Here is a 27,601-nt window from a genome sequence, read left to right on the forward strand (position 1 = left end):
GTAGACTGCCTATTTCCTCTTCATTTGTTTGGTCTGGTGGGTTTTTACCTTGCTCCTTCATCTGCTGTGTATTTCTCTGTCTTCTCAGTTTGCTGAACTGTGTTTGGCGTCTCCGTTTTGCAGGCTGCAGGTTTGTAGTTCCCATTGTATTTCGTGTCTGCTCCCAGTAGCTAAGGTTGGTTCAGTGGGTTGTGTAGGCTTCCTGGTGGAGCGGACTGGTGCCTGTGTTCTGGTGAATGCGGCTAGATCTTGTCTTTCTGGTGGGCAGGACCACGTCCAGTGGTGTGTTTTGGGGTGTCTGTGACCTTATTATGATTTTAGGCAGCCTCTCTGCTAATGGGTGAGGCTGTGTTCCTGTCTTGCTAGTTGTTTGGCATAGGGTGTCCAGCACTGTAGCTTGCTGGTTGTTGAGTGGAGCTGGGTCTTAGCGTTGAGGTGGAGATCTCTGGGAGAGCTTTTGCCATTTGATATTACGTGGGGCCAGGAGGTCTCTGGTGGACCAATGTCCTGAACTCAGCTCTCCCACCTCAGAGGCTCAGGCCTGATACCTGGCCAGAGCACTGAGACCCTGTCAGCCACACGGCTCAGAAGAAAAGGGAGGAAAGAAAGAAAGAAAGAAAGAAAGAGGGAGGGAGGGAGGGAGGAAGGAAGGAAGGAAGAAATATAAATTAAATAAAATAAAGTTATTAAAATAGAAAATATTACTAAGAATAAAAAATTAAAAAGTAATTTAAAAAAGAGCAAAAGAAAGAAGAGAGCAACCAAACCAAAAAACAAACCCACCAATGATAACAAGTGCTAAAAACTATACAAAAAGAAAAAAAATAGACAGACAGAACCCTTGGCAAATGGCAAAAGCAAAGCTATACAGACAAAATCACACAAAGAAGCATACACATACAGACTCACAAAAAGAGAAAAAGGAAAATATGTATATATATAAAGATAAAAAAGGAAGAGAGAAACCAAATCAATAAACAAATCTACCAATGATAATAAGCTCTAAATACTAAACTAAGATAAACATAAAACTAGAAGCAAATTAGATGCAGAAAGCAAACCCCAAGTCTACAGTTGCTCCCAAAGTCCACCACCTCAATTCTGGGATGATTCATCATCTATTCGGGTATTCCACAGATGCAGGGTATATTAAGTTGATTATGGAGATTTAATCCACTGCTCCTGAGGCTGCTGGGAGAAATTTCCCTTTCTCTTCTTTGATCACACAAGTCCTGGGGTTCAGCTTTGGATTTGGCCCCGCCTCTATGTGTAGGTCGCCTGAGGGCGTATTTTGGGAATTCTGAGGTCTTCTGCCAGCGTTCAGTAGGTGTTCTGTAGGAGTTGTTCCACATGTAGATGTATTTCTGATGTATTTGTGGAGAGGAAGGTGATCTCCATGTCTTACTCCTCCTCCATCTTGAAGGCGCCCTAAGAAAGAATTTTAAACAAACTATATTACTTTATTACATATCTGTGGATGAATCCACATAAAACTGGTACATTTAGAGTTACCAAACAGTTACAAATGTAATGAAAGAAGAAATGTTTACCTGAGATAATTACACTGCGAGGAAACAGATTTGATAATTGTGTGCTGACTTTTTCTGTAGGAGGTGAAATTATTTTCTTGGTCCTTCAGGGAGTCACTCTTCTTATTAACAAAGAGCATGCCTTTTTTCCCCCAAAGCCCCACATCTTTAGGTACCATTAAGCATGATTTAAGTTGTCAGCAGATTAATACGAACTTTTTACCAATAAACTATTCACATTTTTTCCTCCAATAATGAGTGATGGAATATGAAGGACATGTGGAGTGTATTCACATTTGATAGTCATTTTAATCAGAACACTGCAAGCACATATTCTTAAACATTTATCACTGGACTACATTAAAATTGGTAGCAGACAAAAGAAATGAGAGGAGAATCATTATCTAAATTCCTAAAGTACAGAATGATGTGGCTATGACCTTTAATTAATATTATGCTTTATACACAAGAAAGTCTGTCATACATGCCTTATATTGTATAAGTGTTTATTTTAAATCAACATTAAAAGCCATGAGTATGTAAGATGCTGAGTCACACAAATTTAAAGGTTTTGATCTTTGACCTGGAGAAGACCACATTCCAAATGACAGATGCACTGAAATATGCATACAGTATGAAAAGACAGCAGCATATTGTCACGTTGTACTTTTCCTCATATCTTGTAGAATTTCTTCATTGCCGCATTCTCTTAAGCAAAAATAACTAGCTGTTCCAAAACATGGGCTGGTTTTATAAAATGATCTTTCATCGCTTCAAAGAAGATTACCTATGATCTCAACAGACCTCAAGAACGCTACTGCAGGGCTTCCCTGGTGGCGCAGTGGTTGAGAGTCCGCCTGCCGATTCAGGGGACACGGGTTTGTGTCCCGGTCTGGGAAGATCCCACATGCCGCGGAGTGGCTGGGCCCGTGAGCCATGGCCGCTGAGCCTGTGCGTCCGGAGCCTGTGCTCCACAACGGGAGAGGCCCCAACAGTGAGAGGCCCGCATACCGCAAAAAAAGAACGCTACTGCAGAGCTACTAGCCACTCAAGCAGACCAACTCCGGAGATTATTGAAAGATGTATGGATAAAGCCTTTTATTTTCCTTACGTGAATTCACTACTCTTCAAAGTTTGGGGTTTGGATGAATAAGTCCAGGGGCTGCTACTGCTGTCTGGAAGGAAAATACAGCATATTAAAGAATGTCTATCAAGTTATCTTGCAAATCAGATCCCTTTCCAATCTAAAAATGTGGTATTGAGCTTGTAGAGCCTCATGTTTAAATAAAAAGTTTTTCCTTAAAAAAAAATAGAAGCTTAAGACAAATTACTTTTAAAATGTAAATACTTATTGATTCTCTTTATCAGTGACTGTTGTGTTGTCCTACATTAGGTACTTTTTTTCACTCCAACCAATTTATTCTACTCTGAATAACAGACTCATCAATCAAACAGTTTGGGGCTTCCCTGGTGGCGCAGTGGGTGAGAGTCCGCCTGCCGATGCAGGAGACACGGGTTCGTGCCCCGGCCCGGGAAGATCCCACATGCCGCGGAGCAGCTGGGCCTGTGAGCCATGGCCGCTGAGTCTGCGCGTCCGGAGCCTGTGCTCCGCAAGGGTAGAGACCACAACAGTGAGAGGCCCAAGTACCGCAAAAAAAAAAAAAAAAAAAAAATCAAACAGTTTGTCTCTCTCCTGCCCTGAATGTGCTGATTGACCCATTTTCTTCTAACAGTTAGTCAAGGCACAAATACAGATTATGGTCTGGGTTTTATTTCTGCCTTAAAAAAAATTCACATCAAGCAAGGTAACTGAAAGAAATGTTAGCTTTTCTTCCGGATCAGGTTGAGCTTTGTTTATTGCTCTTTTGAAAGCATATTACACAGGACTCATTTTCTCCCCACTTTCTAAGCAGCTCTACGGAGGATGACAGAGTGGGTAAGCCTCAGACCCGGCTTCCATTCAGGAGAGGGTTTAGGGAGGCTGTGGTGACAGTGCAGAGAAGTTCCTCCAGGCTGGCTGCCTGCCTACTTAATACCATGACACACAGAGCTGGACAGGACTACTGACTCTCCAGTGATTCTACAAAGTGGATAATGAAGCAGCTCTATTTACTGACTACTAGACAACAAGGCCAGGACCATCAACTGTAATCACAGCTAATGGCTCATATAAATTGGATCATGCAGACCAAGGATCTAGCAGAAACTCAACTCCTTTCCTAGAATTTATTTTGCTGAAATATACTCAGTGTATCGAGCGTTCGTAGGGATCTCCACCCCACACCTGCAGCCACGTAGAGAAGCTGTGAAGAGGAGACCAGCTTTCTTCCAAATGGGAGCACTGCCTGCCTAAGAGGATTCCATTTGGGATGAATCTTTCTAGCAGCCTTCATATTTTACAGGACCACTCAGAAACTCTTCTCAGGGGTTACCATATTCACTCTTATAACCATGTGTGGCCTATAATTTCTTTCAGCAGCCAATAGTTTCATTCAGGACCTAGTTTTAGGGTACAGTCACTAGCCCCATCATTGAAGTCAAATGATGCCTCTTCTCTCTACAAAGGTCTGAAGGATCCCCATCGTTTTATAACTAACTGAGTTGAGTTTTATCTCATATTGGTCCATAAGCATCCTGTAGGCAGCAACTATGGAACTTGACTTTGTATTATCCATAATGCCCAGAAGAATGCTTTACACACAATAGATGCCAAATGACATTATAGATTTCAGTAAATTAAAAACCTAATGCTTGACATGTAATAGTGAAAATTGCTAAGTGATTTTGGAAATCAGAGGAACCAGTTCTGCTTTTCCTACACACAGAAAAATTATTTGTATTGTTATGGCTATTACTTTATCCAAATACCTAACTGCAATTAGTTACACTTCCTTATGTTATCTTCAGAATATATATGTAATTAGAAAGTGGCTCGGACATAAAATTTTGCTTTAAAAAGTTTTATTGACAACTGATATTATGTTCCTCACTTTTGACTTTGGTGTTTACAAAGTTTTAGATAACCAGAAGTTTCATTATGGTCATCACCTTAACACAAGACCAGCCCTGGTTCATGTATTATCAGTAATAATTTCCTTTAATCTCTGCCAAACATGTTCCTTAAAAAAAACTTAATTCAATAATGCTAAATATTAAAATAAAACTTTCCTATTTCCATTGTCACAATCACATGATACCAGAAGGGTCTCAACCCTCAGTGCAAGTTCACTTACTTATTCTAAAATAAGTGTATTAATGCCCAGCAGTGCTAATGCCTCTCTGAACAAATCACCATCTTTCTATATACACATGACTCATATTCTTTCCTTTCTCTAGTGATCCAAGAAACATGTTTATTCTATTCCTTTACATCTACATCTGGGAGCCTTATTAGTAGAAGTAAAAATAAATAACTTAGCTTAAATAACTCAGCTTAGCAAATCTGCCCTCTCCTGCAAATTCACACTTACTATCCAGCACTCTGAAAATGCCTCATAGTTATTTTAAAAGGTTTGGCAATTTTGGAAATTTTAATTAGTTTTTTTGATCTTTAAATATTCTTATTTTATATAAATACCTAACATTAAATTAAAGCAAATATCTTAAGTGGGAAAAAATAGCGTAAAGGATGCTAGTGAGTACCCCATTAATATCCCTCGACCTTACTGCTTTGTGCATGTGTCAAGCACCTGTGTTCCTTTCCCTAAGGGCTTTTTCTAGCCACTATGCAGCAGGTCAAAAATGCCAGGGAATTAGCCTCCCTCTACAGGAGCTCTCCACTAATGTGGACGGGAGTTAGTAAATAAATACCCCAAATCCCTTACCTTGGAGGGGAGCAGATAACACAGAAGTGTTGTTCTACATAAGCTCTCAAAGGACCCCCCGGCCTAGTGGGATTGCACCCAGTAGCCCACAGTGGTACCTGCCGGACAATGTACCTTTTTATTGGCTATCATCCCTCCCTGTCTTACTGCCCAATTCTCCTACTGAGGTTTGCTTCACCTCCCAAATAAACTTTTTGCACTCAACTTTTTTCTAATAGTCTACTTCCGTGAAAGTTTAAATTAAGACAGTGAGATAAGAGGTCCTGAGAAGCAGATCCTCAGGCTGGGACTCTAGAACTGAATGACTTATCAGCCAAAAGACAATGAGGGGTCCATTTCTGGTGGTAAGTGGAGTGGTAACAATCCCAGACATGCTGTGGCAACCCAATTAATAAGCCACTCAGCAAGAATGAACTGGGGTATGATACAGATGGAAGAGGATGTATTGGATGATGCAGTAGCTCCAGCATTTAGAAGATTTGAGGGTAACAGTGATTAAGAATGATGAAATCAGCTTGTTGTTGTTAAGTGCAATTGAAGCTCTGAAGGAAGAAAAAGACAGGCAGACTCATGCTCCTACCAACTCAGCTCCTGTATTCCTTTGCCTGAGAGCATTCTTGGCCACTGAAGCCATTTTGCCCTTGTGTGCAGTAGACTTAAAGTGCTGGGAATTAATGACCTCCAGGAACAGCATTCAACCCATGAGCAACAGGTATTGGTGTATAAATACCCCAGCTCCCTCACCCTTAGAATAGATGACTCTGAGATGCATGTTCTACACTGGTTCCCAGAGTTTCCTCACTGGCATTAAACTCCAGTAGCCCACAGTGATAACTAGATTGATGATACACTTCTTAATAGTTGACTTCATTCTCTGTCTCCCTTCCCAGTTTGCTTTACATCCTGCTTAAACTCCAGTCCTAGTCTCAGGGTCTGCTTTGGGGGACATCCAGATTAAATCAAATGGTCTTATCCATCATTAATATGACTTCAGTGTTGCACCTAAAGAACCAGGCAAAGCCATGAGGAATATGCAGAATCCAATCAGATATTATTTAAATATTTATAAAAGTTTGGGCCCTATCAGGTTAGAAAAATATTAGACAAATTCAGAATAGACTCAAGGGATAAAGAGATTAGTTGACTCCTATTAATTAGTAAAGCAACTGCAAGGAAGAAGAATTGGATTTTGTATAAACTGAATTGGGACTTGAGTCCCAATTGGGAATTGAGTGGGCTGAGATACTACCTTTGTCAGGACCTGTTAAAGCCACTATACACAGGGCTCACGCTGCCCCAAGGCCTTGGCAGTGTCTCAGGACAACAAACATCCTATGATCCAAACAAAATTACATCAGATATGCAACCTTGTCCATCTAAGAAAGTCTTAGTAGAGTAACCTCAATTTACTGGCTTGAAATTTTTCTCTTTATTCCCCACCCACTACCCACCCCCCCACCCCCCCAGGAAAAACTTTTAGATTAAGGGAAGAAGGTGAAAAGGTAAATTCAATATATAATATGCTTGTGCTAAATGTTAGAAAAAACATATGTGTAATTGACATTGAGTGTAATATTGGAGAATAAAGGATCAGTCAAATGAATCTTATGATTCCTGCTTTAAACGTGCAGTTAGGTAATTCATTCAGACTTGTGATTTTAAATAGAAATATATAAAAGAATTAAAAGAATTATATTAAAGAATTATGGACTTATAAGTAATATTGTAACATTCAGAATAAGTAATATGTTTAGAATCCTCATGCTTAAAAATATAATTTAATAGATTTTAAGAATAATTCAAATGCCTGGGAAGGTGTTTGTTCTGATAATTTAACTGCTTTTAAAAAATTAAATATATTAAATTTATATATACTCCTTAAAATTAATTTTTAAAATAGACTAGATTTATAAGCAGAATACTTATATTTATAAGTTCAAATTTCAAAATGAAGGAAAAACTGGGGTTTGGATTTGCAACTTTCATAAATCAAATATTAAGTTTTACAAATCAAAGCAAGTATAAGTTGCCCTGCTCTCAAAGACAACCAAAAGACTCAGCCTTTCAAGAGTGGGATGCAGTGAAACCATGTTTATAACCACTATGGACTTTGTATTTTAAAAGGGGGCAGTCTAGAGCCCCCAAGTTCCCTGAATTACAAGTTCTCAATGATTTGCATTTTCAACCCTCTCACCCTGTTGTCTGAATTTCCTCTATCTACTGCCTGATTCTTTTTGGAATTATTTTCATAGTCTTCCTCTCCAGGCCACAGTCTCCGAGATAGTAAAAACACCTCCAATTGGACTCGGCAACTGTGATCAACCCTATAAACAGCCATGCTAATGACATTCTCTACACCTCAACCATCCACAAGTTAAATCACGTGGGAACTTTGTATCTCCTTTACTTCTTTTCCCCCTCTTTAAAATGATCAGAATAATGTCATTGTCTATGTCTGTTATCCTGATTAACTGAATTTTTACAATTATATGAGGGGAAAGTATTAATTCCTTTAAATAAATAAAACTGTTATATGTTCAGGATTTGGGGTGTATGTGGGGATTTTAAAATTTGTTTTACTTTAATGACTTAGCTAAAACATTTTCTTTCCTTACTAGAAGGAATCTTTATTTCAGTGAATTTCCTAGAAGGTTACAGGGCATTGTCCAGGGAAATAAAACAAAGCACTGCATTGCCCTGTTTTTCTAGGTAGTTCTGAATAGTAATGGCTGTATTTGCTTTACGTAATGGGCTTCTCAAAAAAAGATAAGTAAAATACTTAAACTTTTAAAAATGTTGGTTACTGTTCACTGCCATAAATCAGTCAGAAGTTGAGGCTAAAAGACCCAAATATTCCATCTGTCTGATTCACTGCCACTCTTATATAAAATGGAAGCAGCAAGCAGTTGAGAATTCCTAATCTGCCCCACCCCAAATCCAAGCCCAAATCCTGTGGCTGCCAACCTTATCTGGAATCTCCGTGTTGCTTGGAAATCCTGTGACTAAAACTTAGAAATTTTGCTTTCATGCTTTCAAGTTCCCAAGTCTGATCCTACTCAGCTCTCAGCAGATGAACCCACTAACTTCACCAAGAAAATAAAGACTATCCCTTATCTTTCCTTGCACAGCCATCCAGCTAACATGTCTTGAAGCACTAGGCAGTATGCTAGAAAGAATATACCTGAGAGAAAAGTAGGATTCAGTCTCTGCCTTCCAGAAATGCATTGCCTAGTGAAGAGGAGGATGTGGGAAAAAATAATTTAAACACAAGATAGTAAGTGTAACTGAGTGAGATGGGACTGTCATTCACAGTTTTATAAAAGCAATTGGAAGTAAAGTTTTATAAAAGCAGAGTTTTATAAAAACAACTGGAAGTAAAAAATGTAGTTACTTGGGGTTTTCCCCTGAATTCATTCTAACTACTTCCTAATTTCTAATTTATGATCATTCCCCTATCTTTAACTTCTGCTGGATCCCTTTTAGAAAAATGTAAATGTAAGACACATTCCAAATCATTTTTAAAATTCAAATCAGTCTAATAAATTATAATAGTGCTTAAGACCTTAGTTCCTAGGATAGTGCATTGTTGAATTATTTACAGCATGATGTGAGTGCAAAATAAATAGGGCTTTTTAAGAACCAGTGAATCACAATGGCCTCAGGTCACCAATGACCATTTTAGTGACAGGAATATATATGTGAACAGAAAGATGGTCATGAATTGATGACCGTAACCTTGAACCAGGGTTCAAAAACTCTAAAATTGTATTCTGTCTTTGCTGATGACACAGATCATAACTTCACGCAATAAAACTTCATTTCATTTCAGCCCTTTTTTTCTAGTCCAGTGGAAGTCCACCTCCACCACTAACTACTCCATGACAGCACGTAAGTCTCTTGAACACTAAAAGGATCATAATGACCTGCCTAACTCACATAAATATTATGGGATTCATATCACATAACAGATCCAAAAATATGTTTCAAAGTTTTTAAAAAATACTACATAGAGGAGAAAATGTATGATATTATTATTATTAATACTCATGTGTGGAAGAGCCTGAAATAGTAAAATTGGTGGGGTTGATTTTGAAACCATTTGAAGCTAAAGTAATAAAAACTGATAGAGTCCAAGCAAAAGAAAAATAGACATTGAAAAGTCATCTATTGCTAGGCCATTCCAAGCAGTGATCTACAGATGCTTTGAAAGGAAAAGATTTGCTCCCATTTCCAATATGTGGAACTAAGTGTTCTGTACCAGTCTAGTTTATATCAGTTTTAAGCAGTACAGCAAAACCAAGTTCTAGGTTTTTTAATTTCTTCTTGAACCATTCCAAAACTACAGGGACATCCAGCTCACCGTATAGTCCTAGGAGTAGAAGCCATATCCTTCCAAGTGTCCTGAGCATTTATATCCCATCTTTCTTAAAAATAACTTTTATCAAATGTAAGACATCATATTTTTTCATCAAGTCTAAATTATTATTGAATATAAGATACACCATTTTTTTAATATACACTACAAAAGAAAGTTCTACTAAACTATGACATACCATGACACATCCCAATTCCAGAGATTTTAAAATGAAAAAAAGTTATGTCTTAGAATCAATGAATATAATAATTACTGTCTTATTATAAAAGGAATCCATATTTGTTGAAAAATTGCCAAAGACTGTGTATTAGCAGAAACATGGTTGCAAGCAACAGAAAAACTAGATTAAGTAAGAGTTTGTGTAACTGGAAATCCATTGGAAGGACAGAGGTTAGGGTTGGTTTAATTCAGGGCCTGAAGGCTATCTCAAAAGAAGTTTCTTTCCACTCTCTGATCTGCCTTCCATGGTGTCAGCCTTCCTGAGACAAACTTCTTTCATGGTATGGGTTCCCGGTGTTCCATCTGCACCCCACTCCACACTGGAGATAGGGCTTCTATCCTGGCACTCCAAGCAAGAATTCTGAAATTCACCTGTACTGTTAAGATCATCTCCGTCATCTCACCTCACCTGAGCTGTAACTGCTGCTTAGAAAATGCAAATGTACATGAAAAGTACACGGACTGCATGGGAAAGGGAGTAATACCCAACCAGAAAATCTGCCTATTGCTAGAAAAAAACCAAAAAAACAAAAAACAATGGAGAAGGGGGAATTGCTTGAAATCTGTGATGGTTAATTTTATGCGTCAACTTGGCTAGGCTCTGGTGCCCAGTTGCTTGGCCAAACACTAGTCTAGATGTTGCTGTGAGGGTATTTTTAAGATGTAATTAGATTACCCTCCATAATGTGGGTGGGCCTCAAAAATGACTGAGCTTTTCCACAGAATAAGGAATTCTCCTCAAGAATGCAACGTCAACGCTTATCTGCATCTTCAGCCTCCTGGCCTGCCCTACAGATTTCGGACTTGCCAGCCCCCTCAATCATCCTACAATTGTGGGAACCAATTCCTTAATCTCTCTCATTCTCTCACTCTCCCCACCCCACCCCCCAGGAATACCATTTTAAAATATTTTCTCCAACTTTATTTATTTACTTTTCTATGCATAAAAACATATGGAAACATTTTACTCAAATGACATCATACTGGATATGCAAGATTCAGAACTTTTGAATCTTGGTTTTGTCCCTTTATTTGTTAAGGTGATCATTTTTCCATGCCCTTAAATATTTTAACGTGATTTTTTTTAACAGTTACCAAATAATCCATCACATAACTAAACTATAATTCATTTAACTGTTTGACTGTTTCTGGGCTTTTGGATGATTTCATTTTATTCTCTAAATACACAGCCCTCTCTCCTGATGTGAAAAGCCAGTTAGGAGACACTTCTGGAACCTGAGGCCTCCAGAGGTCAGAACCAAAAGGGTTGCACTTGGCAGGTATACACTCATCTCCTGACTCATCAACATGTATAAATTAAATATGTACAGCTTTTTATATGTCAAAGAAAAGTGTTGCACTTGGGGCTGGCTAGAGCTTATTATGAATAAAGAGTGTGTTGCCAATGCAGCATTTAGCCAGAATGATTCTGAACTGGCATCAAAAAAATATCACTCTTCAGGAGATAACCACAAAGATCTGCACCTACCATGAAGGTCTTTTGGTCAGTGACGTAGACCTCTGGTCCCTGCTCCTAAGTCATCATCACTGTTAAGGGCATACATTTGTTTTCAAGTAACATAGTAATGTTTGTGACTTGTCCAAAAATTTGTTTACTCTTGCAAGATCCTCAAAAGAATGAAAAAAAAAAACAACAAGGAAAATAAAAGGAGGAAGACGAGTTATGAATGGGCCTGTATGGAATCTCAGTAGGAACATATTCTGTATCCTATATTTACTGATTCACACTCCTAATTATGAGAGAAAACTGAATGTGCGCTGATGAGTGGTGAACAGAATGGACATTCTTGAAGAACAAAGAAACATATGGCCGCCTGGCAGACCACACCAGCATTTCTCCGAAGCACAATTGCCTGGGGGGTTTCTGGACCTGACACCCCTGCCACTGCAGATTTCACTCTCCATCCATTACCCTCATTGACAGAGGGCCTGATGCAAGTCCCCAGAGACAACATAGAGCTCCCAGCAGCTGGATTTCTCTGAAAGAGTTAAGTGGCATTTTTTCCCAATTACTCTTCTCAGACTTTAGATGGAGGGAAAAAACCATTTTGTGAAATGGTGAGAGTAATGACAACAATTAATTTGCGGCTGTGGTGAAGTGCAATTTTAGCAAGGCATTGAAATGTAGCATATGATTATAGTGTTTCTTCAAGAAACGGATTTCTAGGTCTCCTGTTCTAGTATTTTAATATAGTTTATGAATTTCCTTTTTATTTATTTACTTATTTGTCATATTCTAGAGATAACTTTGCTTTTGAATGCTGGGTTTTATTTTTAAGACTATACTTAACCCTCCTACCTAAATATCACTGGGAAACTCACGTAAAATGTATTTGAGGTCTTTAGAATATCTGTAAGCTGAAAGAAGATTGAAAAATCTCCCAGGTGCTGAAAGATTAAAGTTGCTGTATGTGTGAAAGGAATGACCTTACAATAAACTTATGCTAAACTGAGTTTTAAAAACATTAGTGGAGTGGCTAAATTATAGATAAATAATACAATATGATAAAGAAGATTTTGATTTTTTTAAAGGAAGGGAAATAATTCAAATCAACACATATTTATCAGTCTACTCTGTTCCTTTATTTATTTACATATTCATTCAATCATTCAGAAATATTTAGTTATCATCTATCATGTCCCAGGCACAGTTCAGCACACTGGACACAGAACAGTAAACAAAACAGACAAAAATTCTTGCTCTCATGGGGCTTACATTCTAGTGGAGAGAGATGGGCCCCTGAATTAAATTCCAATTTAATGACGATGACAGTGCATAAGTGCTTGAGATGTTAAATAATAAAAATGCCACAAAACCACGATATAAGAAATTTCAAATTTTAAATAAATGCTTATTTGGCATTATTTACTTATAACATCTTATTTATGAGGTTAAAAATAGAATTGTATGAAACCTGAAAATTAAACTGCTAAATTATCCGCAGATTCTTAGTAAGTATTGGGTTGGCCAAAAAGTGCCTTCGGTTTTTCAGTAAAAATAAAAGACATTTTTCATTTTCACCAAGAACTTTATTGAACAATGTATTCACCCTTTTGTTCCACTACCTTCTGCCATTTTCCAGGCAACTTCATAATTCCACCTTCCCAAAACTTTCTATCTTTTTGAGCAAAGAACTATTCCAGGTGCCTTTTATAGTCTTCCAGGGAATGAAAATTTTTTCCATTAAGAGAATTCTGTAAAGACCAAACTAAATGGAAATCCGAAGGTGCAGTGTCTGGTGAATACGGCGGATGAATCAGAACTTCCCAGCCAAGCTGTAACAGTTTTTGCCTGGTCATCAAAGAAACATGCAGTATTGAGTTATTCTGATGGAAGATTATACGTTTTCTGTTGACTAATTCCGGACGCTTTTCATAGAGTGCAGTTTTCAGTTGGTCTAATTGAGAGAAGTACTTGTGGGAATTGATTGTTTGGTTTTCCAGTAGGAGTTCATCATAGAGGACTCCCTTCCAATCCCACCATATATACAACATCACCTTTTTGGTTCTGAAGACCGGCCTTCGGTGTGATTGGTGGTGGTTCATTTCACTTGCCCCACAATCTCTTTTATTCCACATTATTGTACAGTATGCACTTTTCATTGCCCATTACAATTTGTTTTAAAAATGGAACGTTTTCATTGCATTTAAGTAGAGAATCACATGTGGAAATATGGTCAAGAAGGTTTTGTTCGCTTAACTTATGTGGAACCCAAACATCAAAGCGATTCACATAACCAAGCTTGTGCAAATGATTTTCAGCACTTGATTTGGATATTTTGAGTATGTCGGCTATCTCCCACGTGGTATAACATTGATTGTTCTCAGTTAATGTCTTGATTTGATCACTATCAACTTCAACTGGTCTACCTGACCATGGAGAATTGTCCAGAGAGAAATCTCCAGCACGAAACTTCGCAAACCACTTTGGACATGTTCAATCAGTCACAGCACCTTCTCCATACATTGCACAAACCTTTTTTTGTGTTTCAGTTGCGTTTTTACCTTTCTTGAAATAATAAAACGTAATATGATGAAAATGTTGCTTTTTTCTTGCATCTTCAATATTAAAATGGCTACACAAAAATTCACCTATTTTGATGTCTTTTTTTAAATGCACGCTATGACAGCTGTCACAATACAATCTAACAAAATTGTTTCTAATGAAGTTAAAGCCAACTAAGTGCTACTAGAGCCATCTTACAGAGAAAAACAAACGAACCTTTCGGCCAACCCGTTATAAGGTAAGGAACTGGCGGAAATGGCATTATATGAAAGGCAGCCTTATAACTGAGCAAGAACATGCTTTGACAGGTTGGTCAATAAACAACATGGAGAGGAAAGAGGACATCACACCAGAGTTTCACAATGTTCGAGGTTCCTGAAGAAGGGATATATGTACAGCAGAATCAGAAAACATTCACAATTTCTGCAGTATAATAAAAGAACTGGCTGATGTGAACAACAGGGTTTTAGGTGTGGAAAGACAGAAAGTGGCGCAGACTAAGGGGAGATCAAGATGGCGGAGTAGGAGACATGGAGCTCACCTTCCCCCACAAAAACAAAATGGGTGTAAGAGAGAGTGACTACCTTACAATAAACTACAGCCTCAATGACACTTGAGAAATAACAAAATAGTAAAAAGAGTAAACATGGAAATTCACCAAAGGACAATATACTTTTAAAGAGGTTAAGTAGAATGCAGAACTAGCCTAAATGTCAAATTAAAATTCTAAGATTGTCTGTTTAGTGATGATGTCTTACCCTTATGTAATGGTATGATGATTCTTAATCATTTTCATTTCATATAAATAATTACAGGTGTTAAACTGTTGTGTTACTTTGTCTCTAGATGAAGGAATATTTTTAAGACCAGCAGTTGTAGAAAGGGCTACAGATTGAGAAATTAAAGGTATATAAAATCTGTATAAGCTTTCCTGAGCTTCAGAATTATATTTAAAACACCCATTAGTCAATCTCCAGGGAATCCTTTGGGCACCTCTGACTTAACACATCCTAAACTGAACTCTTTATCTTGTTGAATATCCCATTTCTTCATCTCAAGTAACAGTTCCACCATTCACTCAGACTAGCAAGCTACAAACTTGGGAATCCCTCTCTCTCTCTCTCTCTCTCTCTCTCACAAACACACACACACACACACACACACTTTAACTGAAGACCACATTCTTCAATGATCTCTCCATCACCATCATCATTTTTCTTCTTGATCATCAGCTTCCCTCTGGATCACAATACTAGCCTTCTGGCTGATCTTCTGAACACTGGTCTCTCATTCTCCATTCCACACTGTTGCCTAAGTCATCTTCCTAAAAACAAACCTGACCGTAGGCACTTTTGCTCTAATACCTTTATCGGCTCCCTTCTGCCTACCCATTACTATAAGTAAAACATTTCTTATCTCACATATAAGTATTCATTTGTAAATAATATAGATACACAACTACTGCATTAATATATTGTACACATAAGAAAACATATCATAAAACTTGAAATTTTAAAGGGCAAGATAAAGATGAAATATACATTATTTTATATTCTATTTGTTAATGGTAGATAAAATATTTTGCTATCATTAAAATGTTATTTAGTGAGAGTAATGTGGTTGAATATGCTTCATAATTTCTATAAAGATTTATTGCTTTGTGATAAAGCAACTTAAAATCTGGTTCTAAGTGCAGTTTATTTCAATGTTTACTTTCATGGCTGTCAGGACTGCAGCATACATTTTACAAAGAGCCCCATATACAAATGGAGGAAGTGTATCATTGGATGAGATTATGATACTCATTTTTCATAATCATCCACCAATTTTGCAAGGACTTTTGTGAAAATTGACTAATGCTTGCATTATTCATGCTGTCTTCAACCTTTTAAAGTCATTTATCCATTCCATGAGGCTTAGATTAGTCAACCGAGATAATACACATAGATCCACTTAACCAAGCACACATAAAATGTTAATTAATTGCAGTTGTTTTCAGAGTTAGGAAGGAGGATAGGGACACCCCTTCAATGTTGTGGATCCCAACACTTCCTTCAGTATTCTTTGCACCTGATAAGTCCCTCTGTCTGACATTACAAACATACAAGGGCACCAATGTCAATCCATACGTTACTAAGTCCTTTCTCATATTTTCAGTTTTCACACTTCCTTCCCACACTCCAGTGTATCAGCTCACACAACCCTAGTGTGTTCTTAGCCCACTTTGGAGACCACTGGCCAGTATATTACATCCAGACATCTCAGCTAGGCGCCCCAGGACCTTCCTAGTCTACCCCACTGATGTCACCCTTCCACACACCCTACCCTTCAGCCACATGGAAATTCTTATCATTCTTTGATCATATCTCTGGTCAATCTCTGATCAGATCTTTGCTTTCCCATTCCTTCTCCGGAATACTCTGCCCACACACTCTGTCTCACCCCAAAGCATCCTTACCTGGTACTCTCTTCTTCATCCTTCAAGACTCAACCCAAATGTGAGTCCTTCTCTGATGTTCCTCCTCACTGTCCAGTGTTCTCTTAACATATTATTCATACCTTTAATACCCCTCAAGCTACACTATGCACACTCCATGTTTCCCTATCCTGTAAGTCTCTTGAGACCAAAGACCATTTGGGCAACCACAGGCACCTAACTTTGTGACTGCCCAGTAAAAGTCATCACAAAACTGTTTGTTGGATAAATTACAACTTAGCAAGATTTAAGCAATTTTAAAATTAGAAAAGCTGAAGAAGAGCAAACTTCTTTTGAAGAATCAAAGACTTCTTTCTAGAAGGTTCTGAGAAGACATAATGAATCAGTTACCTATTATTCTCACACTGGTTGACCAACCCATGGACAGGATATAGGAGAATGAAAAAGAAAATGCAATTGGCAAGGTAGTCTTTAATAAATCAAAACTAGCTTTCAAGTCAACAAAAATTGACTGCATTGTCTCCCAAGGGATCCCAAGGTGAGACAGTGATGATCCCACTGGTCCCTAGAAGCTCCATGGAACTGCCATAGAAAACTTAAACAGGTTTCATCTCTTGGCCTCAGACTTCATCCTTTAAGAGAAAATGACTAATCAACCAATTAATTAATTATATCTGCTGCTGTCGAAATGTGCTGTGATAAAAATACTGAATACAATTGATTCTCCTACAATTGTTCTACATCTGTTCTACTGTGTTCTAAGCAGCATATAGAAATGTATGTCCAACTTATTTCTTTGTAAATGAGTTTTTTTCAGTGTGGTATAAACATAGACCTCTATGCCACAATGGCTTTTTATGAGCCAAGGTAAAATTTTGTTCCTTTTGATGTACATTAAACATAGCTTATGATGTATACACCAATATGTAGTATATAATAAGCATATTTCCTCTCTGCCATTCTGTAGTATCTTATGGAGGTAGAACTTTTTGCTAGCAGACATAGCTAGAAATTAGGGCTTGGATCAGTCATTTAAGTTCTCTCTTTAACTTCATCTATGAAATAACAATACTTTTTAGCTAACTCACAAATATTTACTCATAAGAGCTCACACAATGTTTTGAAGGTGGCACTGATTTTTATTCCAACATTTACTCTGTAACTAGACACTAGAGTCATCACAAGGCAGTGATCCCTGTGAAGCTGTCATCTTATGCCACCTTTACTGCTCATCTTGATAAATGCTATCATATCTTGGTAATGAACACATCCATCTCCATCTTACATGGTATTACTGATACATTTGTAAGTGGTTCACTGCAGCATATCTCTTTTTTTTTACATGCTCATGCCTAATTCAAAATTTTCTGCTATTTCTTTTTTTGAAGATGTTGGGGGTAGGAGTTTATTAATTAATTTATTTATTTTTGCTGTGTTGGGTCTTCGTTTCTGTGCGAGCGCTTTCTCTAGTTGTGGCAAGCAGGGGCCACTCTTCATTGCAGTGCACGGGCCTCTCACTATCGCAACCTCTCGTTGTGGAGCACAGGCTCCAGACGCACAGGCTCAATAGTTGTGGCTCACGGGCCTAGTTGCTCCGCAGCATGTGGGATCCTCCCAGACCAGGGCTCGAACCCGTGTCCCCTGCATTAGCAGGCAGATTCTCAACCACTGCACCACCAGGGAAGCCCCTGCAGCATATCTCTTGAGGTTATGATTTATACTTAGAGCACTATTACAGCTTAGCAAAGACTCAGAGTTAAAAATAAATCAGATAAAATGAAAAGGATTTGAGCAAACAATTTAAAATATTAACTGATAAACTCTGCCTCTCCTTTTTAATCTCCCATGTTAGATATTTGTGGAAATGTGGGATTGAAGCTTTCAGAATATAGCCTTAGGAAGATACTGGTGTTATATAAAAATATTTATTTGGGACCTGTTTTATGAGAAGTAAATGTTTCAAAAGGGGTATCACTGATGGATGTGGACAGAGACAATATAAAATTGTTGTGATCAAAGGCACTATTTTAGTGCCCAACAACATATTATAATATCCTATATCTTTACAGCATCTTAGAGTTTACAGCATTCATCAATGCTTTATCCTTCTTAGGCACATGAAGCTTTGGGAGATGTAGGAAGCAAGTTTAGTTGACAGAATCTCTGCTCTTTAGGGAAAGAAGCCCAAAAGCTTATTGAAAACCATGATTTTATTTTATTCACATTGATGAGTGATTTTTTCTCCTTGCTTATGGACTGATTTTTATGATTTTATTTTTATACTCAGGGCTACATTTCAACATTCTCTTGAAGAACAAGAACATTCTTTGTCAAAGGCATAATTTGTCTCAGTCAATCATAGGAGAAATATGGGACAATTTGAAACTGCTAAAATATTTCCTTCTTGAGATACACATTCATTCCTCAAGTAGAGAATGACCAACAAAGTCAGCAAAATTAGCACATTTGCTTGTGTTGATGTAAGCTTACTTATGTAATGGTTGGTGTGTTCCTCAGGGTATAATCAAGATGTAAGATACTTCCCCGCTCTTGTGTGACAGAAGAGTTTGGATGATCAACTCCTGGAAAGACTGACCTTGACTAAATCATAAGGTGACCCTGACAGGCAGAGAGACAGAATTTCTCACTTATAAGTGTCTGTCTATATAATATCAATATTGTATCATAACAGCAATGATGTTGTTTTCCCAAAGGCTCCACATGCAGCTTCCTCAAACTGGTAATCTACGCTCACCCTCTACTATAACTAGACTGTTTTCAGTTTAATATTATCCCTAGCCCTCCTATGTAGTAGTAGAATGGATTCCTATGGTAGACACTACTCATGCCCCCCAAGATTTCTACTTCCCCATTTCTTCTGAGCACATACCCCCTTAAAGTTAGGTAATGACCATGCCACTTCCTTTGACTGGGTGAAAGCATTTAAGGTTTGGTGCACAATTTTCCATATTCTCTTCCCTTGCCATGGTGCTCATGGAGAGGTCACAGGAATGAAGCAGGCTAGATGATGATTCACCCTGAGAGCTGCCCTGGAGACTTTGCATTGAGCAGGAAATTAATTTTTGTCATATGGAGCAAGCCACTGAGATTTTGGTGGTGTCTGTCACAGCAGCATAATCTAGGCTACTCTGATGGATGTAGTCTCCCACCCGATCAGTTCACCCTGATCACCATTTATGCAGCAGCCCACAGCGGCATATGTGGCTGTTATACCAGTGAGTTGTGTTTACACATGAGTTGGCCCCAGTCATTATTGAAGGAAAGTCTCACAGAAATATCTGGGAGCAGCAAGAAGGCAGCTGGAACAATCATACTGTGTGAACCACACCCCTGCCAGGTCCCTGAATTAGCACTGAGGGCTTTCCAATGCAAATGATCATCTTGATTTATTACTGAGGAGGTATCCATTTTATGAGAGGAGAAAGGAGTTTAATTTAGAACACACTGAAACTTCTAGGCTAGTGGGAAAATCAGTGGAAATGCCTAGCAAGTAATTGGTAATCCAGAAATGGAGCTTGGAAACGGGTCAAGAATGTAGGTATAGATTCAGAAGTAATCTCCACAGACTTGAAAGTTGAAAATAAGATAGAAATAAAATTTCCAAGGGAAATGGCAGAAAGTGAGAAAAATAAAAAGCCAAGAAAAGAGTCTTAGGAAACAGTGATATGGGGATGGGGTGGCAGAGAGAGGAGAAGCAAAGAAGGGAAATATGGGAACTATGATGACAATACCCATTCATTTTGAAAGCTAAGAATACCATATCTTCATTAATAAATTCATTTCCAGTTAAATTTCAAGGTTTTTAATGAGGATAAAAAATGTACTACTCCGTAACAATCCATTTACTCACTCGGAGATTAAAATAGATTATCCTTCTGACAGGCACCTGGACATTATGTGTAATAAAAAGCAAAATGATTTTTTAATTCAATGTCCCAGAACTAATTTATCAAGATTTACAGTTTTTCAGAAGAAACAGAAGAACTTTTAAGCATGTGTGATTTGCTCTGCATTATGGTTGTTCATTTATTTAACAAACTTATTCTACACATCTGGTGGTGCTAGGCGCCCTTGGGCATAGAGTACTTACCCTCGGGCAGGCTGCCTCATCCCCTGAGCCCATTTCACACACTGCTCCCCCTGCTGGTATGTTGGACTTTGTGCCAGCTTTGCTCCCGCAAGTATGCCCCCAAGAGCTAATTAGCTAACGTTTGTTAAACCCTAGGTTTGTGTCTCAGGCACTACACTAGGTGCTTTAAATGGGTTTTCTCACTTAATCTTCAAGATTGAGTTGGATCTTCCCTACTTTACAGCTGTGGAGGCTTAAGTGTTAAGAAACTTGCCTAGGGACTTCTGTGGTGGTCCAGTGGGTAAGACTCCACCTTCCCCATGCAGGGGGCCTGGGTTCCTGGTCAGGGATCCCACATGCATGCCGCAACTAAGAGTTCGAATGCCGTAACTGAAGATCCCGCATGCCGCAACTAAGACCTGACACAGCCAAATAAATAAATAAATATTTTTAAAGGAAGGGAGGGAGGGAGGGAGGGAGGAAGGAAGGAAGGAAGGAAGGAAGGAAGGAAGGAAGGAAGAAAAGAAACTTGCCTAAAGTCACAAAGCTATTAAGTGGTGCAGTCGTGACTCAAAATAGGCTGGCCAACGCCAAAAGGGTGCTCTGAACCTTGCTACTCAAAGTGTGGTCCTCAAACCAGCAACACTGATGTTACCTAAGAGTTTGCAAAAATACAGACTCTCAGGTCCAACCTCAGACCCACTCAAACAGAATTTGGTTTTAACAAGGCCCCCAGATGATCCCTCTGCACATTAAAGTTTGGGAAGCACAGAGCAAAGTCACTCCACTCTGCAGACTTCACTTTAATGGATGCTGGGGAGATGGGGACAAGCTTTCTCCTGAGTTGCAATTTGGAGGAAAGCAAAGGTATATGTGTGTTCTCCAAGGGCAAAAGGAAGGATTCAGACAACAGGTTCTTGCAGTTTCAAACAATGGAGATCAGCAACAGTCAGGACCACTTCCAAAAGCAGCAGATACGGAGCTGGGTCCTGAAGCCAGAACATTTTCTCAATTCATTTCATTAAAGCTCCATGCTCTTCCAAATGGACAAGTGCCCACATCAATAATCTGGAGTTAGTGTCTCCAGCCTGATTCCATTTTCCAAATAGAATCCAAATATCAACGAGCACCAACAAGCAGATTTCAAACCTCAGTAGAACTTGCTATTATTTATTACATTGTTTATCATATTGTTCAGCTTAGAATTGCCTAGTTTAATTAATAATGTTCAGGACAAAACTAGTTTGCTCCGCAGTATCCATTGTTCCCAGGTATGAGTACAAACACTTGGTGCAAGTGTTTGTAAAAAGCAGATGCAAGACGGTTGGTGTGCAGGCCCCCAGTTACAGGTACTTAATTCAGGGTGTGGGGTCGCCTCTTAAGTCCCCTTTCTGAGCCGCGCTGGCCTCCTCCCTCTCGGCTGGGGCCCAACAGTTGGGCTCCTTTCACCGGCTGCCACTTTATTCCTTGTCACAAACTCACCCTGGCTTCCTAGGGCCCTAACTAGCGTTAGGGACTGACCCGCCGGCGGGTCGCCTCAGACCTGCCCAGGCCTCTCGGCGGCGGCCGCCCCGACCTGCACCCCGCAGCCCCCGGGAAGGGGTGGCCCTGGCCGGGCTCTCACGGGTGGCCCCGCCAGGCGGCAGCGGTAGCAGACGGCGAGTCACGTGTGGCGGAGGGGGCGGAGCGCGATCGGCCGGGTGGGTGGAGAAAACAAAGCCCCCAGCTGTCAGTAGAGGAAGGAGGCGACGGCGCCGGAGCAGGTGAGTCAAGTGCATTTAAAGCGGTACCGCCCTGGCGCACCCGGACACCCCCAGTTCTGGCGCAGTCCCTCCCAGGGCAGACACTGGCCGCACCTCCTTCCGCCGTCTGGGGGCTGCAGTCCGCCCGTCCCTCAGCCGGCGGGACCGGGGGTCTCCAAGCCCAGCAATAAGTTGTGCAGGGGTCAGCGCCGCGGCCCCCGGGTGTGCACCCGCCGCGCTCCTGCGGGCTGCATCCCTCCTTCGGGGCTCCAGAGCTGCGCACCCCGGGAAAGGGGAGGGAATCAGGGCTGCCACGCTGGCAGAGGCAAAGTGGACCGGCTCGGGGGGTGAGAGCAGGGCTGGCCAGGACTCTTGGCGCTGGAGAAGGAGGGGGTCTTGCGAGTGCGCGCCCGTAGCGCGCGGACCTCAGGGCGACGGAGTTGGGGCGCGGGGACTGAGAACTAGGGGCGCTGGCAGGGGCTGTGCGCTTCGGGGCAGACCAGGAAGTGCAGCGCACGGGCAACAGCCGGCTGGGGATCAAACCTTGGACCGCCCCCCAGCCCAGCTGCCTCCCCCAGGGCTTCTCCAGCGAAGAGCAGCCCCACCTCTCCATTCCGACTCCGGCTCCCGCCTGTGCTCCCGGCGCCCGGGACGCGGGAGCCGGATGGGTGGGAAAGAGAGCGGGTTATTATTCTGATCTCAAGTGGTTTTCTGCAAGGAGCTCCCTGCGCTCAGGGCGGGAGCAACTCAGCGACTCCCCATTCTGTTTGCGTAAGAAATTCTTCAGTCCACCCTTCGAAGGGTTGGGCAGTGACCACAAATCCCACAAAGGGCGGGCAGGAGGGGTGGGCACAGAAAGACCCTCCCTTCTGAACCCGGAGCGCTCGGTCATGCAGACTTTGAGACCCCGAAAGGGCCAGTGGACTAGGTCATCCCCTTGAGTCACTTTGCCAGTCCCGTGCCAAGGGCCGCCCAGTGCAGAGGGCAGAACTGTAACCTCGGAGGCAGGGGCGCTGCAGCTCAGGAGGAGCCTTTGTCTTAACCCCCAGCCCCCTTCTGCTAGTCCTCGCTGGGTCAGTAGCGCGTGGAGTAATTAATATTCCAAACATGAGCCGTCCCTTCGCCCGGGCACCAGCCAACACTGCTGTACCCTCCCTGCGGGTTTCTCCATCTCTTGAGCACATCGTCTTCTTTTCCAAAAGCATGGAATGTGGTCCAGACCCGCTAGGCTAGAGGAGGTTACTAAGCGCACTGTAGTGCAGTCACGTAAAATCAAGGGTTAAGTGTTCAAACCTGCACCCGCCCGCCCGCGAGGAGACGGAATAACTTTCTTGATTAGCATAGTATCTGCCCTGGGGGCCGCACTGCGACGCGGCGGTTTGGTCCCAGCGAGGTGAAGAGTGCAGTCCCCTCTCGATTGAGGTTTGGCGCAGCACCTGCTTCTAGTCTGAAGGACCCGAGCTTTCCAACTTTGCCAAACAAGACACTGTGGAATGAAACAGAACAGAGATCAAAAGGTAACCGAAAGAATAGCAACGTTTGAGATGCTTCGTTTAAGCACTAAATTTAGCTTAGTTTTTAACAAGGGGGGTGGGCAGGGGCAGGGGTCCTTGCCAACCTTCCATTCTGGAAATGACCCTTGCTTTGCTAGCGTTCTTTGCTGCCAAATTAATCAACATACCGGTTAGGGGCTGTCAGTAGATCTCCGAGATAGGGGTTTGGGGAGCCCACCGAGTGGTCGTTAGGTAAGCTCAACTGGCCAGTTTCCCTTGCATGGGAAGAACAATGCTTCTTCAACGCAAAGGTTCCCAAATTTTGCTGCCTGGGGAACTGTGAAAAATCCTGATGTCCATATCTCATCCCAAACCATTTAATTAGACTGTTTTGAGATGACAGTGAGGTTTGGGGTTGTTGTTGTGTTGTGGTGTGATGTGGTCTGTGTGTGTTAATCTCCAGGTGTTTCCATTGTGCACCCAAATTTGGGAACCAGTGAGGCAAGGGCAGAGTTCAGTGGCCGGCAGCTGCAAGCTGCAAGACAAGATGCCAGTTTAACTACCTGGGTGGGTGGGGAAAACCACGCTGAAACTGGAGTGCTGCTGACGAATGCCTGGGGTCGGGGGGACTGTCATCTGGGAGCTTGGCTGGCGGTGGTACCTGCCACATCATTTTTCACCCTCTCAGCCTAGGGTCTGGTTCTTAGTGGAAAGATCGAAGTTCACTGTCAGTGCCTGGTTTCTGCACGGTTGTTAAGGATACGGTAGAAACTTCATTCCAGAGGTGATTCACGTGTAGGAGGCAGTGGGGAAACCCAGCAGAAACTAACTTGGAGCAGCCTGGTGAGTCAGAAGCCTGCACTCAAAGGCGGATCCCGAGAATAGGAAGTAATTACATGGAGTAGCTTATTGACACCCACTACTCCACTCCTTTGAAAGCACTTTTGAATATCTGATCAGGATCTGTCTGCTTGTTTGAGCCGCTCCCTTTTCCAGCACTGTAAAGCTCTCCTGTTAGAAGAGGAAACACAAAGCCAACTAGATAGACGTCTTGTAATTTTCTTGGTGGGAGGCATGTAGGAAAAAAAAAAAAAGTTGGAAAGTGGTTTGGGTTATTTCAATTATGCGAAACAGTGAGGATGAATTTGCAAAACAAATTTTGAATACAACAATGTCAAATAACTGTTTGATTACACATTCAGAGCTAAATTAAAGGATCTATTTAAATAGAAATGGTTACATCTAACATTTTACGGGGAATCTTATGTTATTAACCAAAGGTTTCTTGCTTAAAAAACAAATCATCCTCAATGCATGATCCTAATAAGATAGCCTATTTAGAGATGTACACAGCTTATGAAATACTTATTTTTATTACTATTAACTTCAGTTATCTCTCTCTTTTCCTCATTATTCTTTATATCATCATAACTCTATTACCTAAACGCTTTCTTCTGCATTCTCAGTTTCTTTAAGGGGGAACAACCATGCCTAGCACATAGCAAGCATTCAATGTCATCAGCTGTTGAACTTTATTTGAACACCTCATAACACCTATGTACCTTACTTGGTATTCTGTTATCTAGAAGGGGCCTTTAATGTCTACAGCCCCTATAGCACAGAGCACAGGCCTTTTGTGTTTGTACTGAGCATTATCAGAAGGTGGGGAGAATATTTATAAGCAAAGCATCCTGAGTACATTCATTTTTATTTTTTTCCAAGACACACATTCTAGATATGTAGGAGCCAAAGTTCTGTTACAGTTCTTAAGAACCATAAAATGGTAGCTCATTTGTTTGCTTACATTTTTATATAAAACAATTTAGCATCCTGAGAATAACTAATAATTGTTATAATACTTAACTACACTCTCATGGATCCAAGATTCACTTCATGAAAATTTCACTCTCTACCCATTATTATGGAAAAAACACGTATTTTTTCCAAAAGGAACTAATTAAGCTAGGAGAGTTATTTCAGAGTAGGATAAATGGCAGATTAATAGTTAGACAGCTTTTATTGTCTTCTACCTACATTAAAAATAGCACAAAGATATTTAAATATCCAGCATATTTAAAAATGGAAATTGGGATGTATTCCTTGCTGGATACCAGCAAAAATAAATGTTAATAAGAATTTCCAAAAGCCAAAATGATGTAAATGAACCCGTTCTCATTTCTGTGTAGCTGAGAAAATTCTCTGGGAATGCAATTCTGAAATTTCAACTCCTTTTAGGGAAGGTGTAAGATACTGAAAGGCTGTAACATAGTCTAGAAAAATGGGACTAATTCAGATAAATCAGAAACTGTTCATGAGAGGATAGTACAAACCTAGCTCTGTGATATTTACAAGTAGCCCAAGAGGGCAAGGTACAAAGAAAGGGTATAGCCTCAATTTTAGAAGCTCTGAAGTTTTTGAGAACAGATGAGAACCACCCAGTCTTATTACCTTAAGTTTATACAGCCCATTGATCTTATTAACCTATCAGGGACTAAACACAGTTGAGTAGATAGTATTCCCATGTGCCAAATAGCACAGGTCCAGAAATTAAATGATCTTCAAATTGGGGAGAAATCTGAAGCCCCCACTCCTTTTCCAGAGTCTGGCCTATCATCCTGCTATTTCTTTTTTTTTTTTTTTTTTCGGTACGCGGGCCTCTCACCGCTGTGGCTCCCCCCGCCGCCGCGCAGCACAGGCCCCGGACGCTTAGGACCAGCGGCCACAGCTCACGGGCCCAGCCGCTCCACGGCATGCGGGATCCTCCCGGACCGGGGCACGAACCCGTGTCCCCTGCACCAGCAGGCGGACTCCCAACCACTGCGCCACCAGGGAAGCCCCCATCCTGCTATTTCTTAACTAGCTTTGATGTAATCTTGTCTGGAGGTTTTGGGTAGGCAAACTCAGTTCTAATTATATCATCCCTTCTTAAAGTAGGAGAAACTCTTCACCTATATCATGCTCTCATTTATTCTCAAATTATCAACCTTTGAACTAGGCCAATCCCAAACAATTGGAGCCATCGTTGGCTTCTTGTCCAGATAAGCAAAGTAAGAATTTTTAACTTGTATGAGGGTTCTTAAATGTTAGTCATATCATCCAGCAAAAGCTTAAATGCCCTGTACAGCATCTTTACTAAATAGTCTTTCAACTGATGCTTCACTGTCTTCCTGGAAGCACATTCCATTCACAGGAGGCTCTCAGCAGCATTCACTTACTGGAGACCACAAAGAACAAACCCAACTCTTTTACTTGTTCACCTGCAACCATCCTAAGTGTTTAAAGTGAATTTATTCTCCTTAATCAGGACGATCTGGCTAAAGTATTTCAAATCCATTAATTGCACAAGTTTTTTGCTCCATATCTATAACCACAAATTTTAAGAGAAGGATTCAAAATTGTGGTTTGTTACACCAGAGCCTCATAGAATAGAATTATCAGTAAATTTGCTTCCAACAAACCTAATAATCTACACACTTCAGAAATGACTACTGACAAACTTCATGCAATGGCATTAAGCTTAGGTTGAGTTGAAACCCATGAGTCGATCAACAGATCAGCAAACTCGATCAGGGAACAGCCACCTATGACCCAATGTCTTTTTTTGTATAGCCTATGAATTAAGATTGGTTTTTGTATTTTTTAATGGTTGAAAATAGAGCAAAGGAAGAAAAACATTTGTGGACCCTTGAAAATTTTGTGAAATTCAAATTTAAGTGTCCAAAATAGTTTTGTTGGACTACAGTCATACTTACTCACATATATATTATCCGTGGCTGCTTTTGTGCTGCTGCAGTGGAATAGAATAGTTGCACCGAAGACTGTATGGGCCACAAAACCTGAAATATTTACTGAATATTTACAGTCA

At 40.5% G+C, this 27,601-nt stretch overlaps 1 protein-coding gene across 1 annotated transcript in view; it reads left to right on the forward strand.

Annotated features, from left to right (window-relative positions):
- Positions 1 to 22,196: 22,196 nt before the first annotated feature.
- The window catches only part of MAPRE2 (microtubule associated protein RP/EB family member 2), a 162,331-nt gene continuing 156,926 nt past the window's right edge, over positions 22,197 to 27,601 (forward strand). The window contains exon 1 of the mRNA XM_060119123.1: positions 22,197 to 22,264. The gene's annotated coding sequence lies outside the window, so the exon portion shown is untranslated. The remainder of the gene's footprint in view (positions 22,265 to 27,601) is intronic.

Source organism: Mesoplodon densirostris, chromosome 15 (genome assembly GCF_025265405.1).
Source record: "Mesoplodon densirostris isolate mMesDen1 chromosome 15, mMesDen1 primary haplotype, whole genome shotgun sequence".
NCBI lineage: Eukaryota > Metazoa > Chordata > Mammalia > Artiodactyla > Ziphiidae > Mesoplodon > Mesoplodon densirostris.